Here is a 391-nt window from a genome sequence, read left to right as displayed (position 1 = left end):
GATACGGCGGTTTAGATGCCTCAAACCCTCAACAAAACCCTCATATTATCCTGCAGCAGAGCAACACAGCTGGCCGTGCAGTTGCTCGTTCTGTGCCCGACGCGGCCGCGAGCAGCAGCAGCGGCAGCAGCAGCAGCAGCAGCAGCAGCGGCGGTTGCAGCAGTACGGAAGCCGTCGAACTTCGTCACGACATTTCACTACTCAAACTCTAAACCCTAAACCCTAAAAGCTGGAGCAGCAGCAGCAGTTTGCTGCTGCTTCTTCTTCTGCCCCACAGCGCAGCCGACTGGGGGGCCCAGCGAGGGAGCAGCAGCAGCAGCCGCCGCCGCCGCCGCCGCCGCCTCAGCAGCAGCAGCAGCAGCAGAAACAGCAGCAACTGCAGCAGTAACAG

The sequence above is a fragment of the Eimeria mitis genome, genomic scaffold (assembly GCF_000499745.2).
Source record: "Eimeria mitis Houghton genomic scaffold, Emh_scaff1749, whole genome shotgun sequence".
NCBI lineage: Eukaryota > Apicomplexa > Conoidasida > Eucoccidiorida > Eimeriidae > Eimeria > Eimeria mitis.
The sequence above is the reverse complement of the archived record's forward strand: the minus strand, read 5'-3'. Positions refer to the sequence as shown.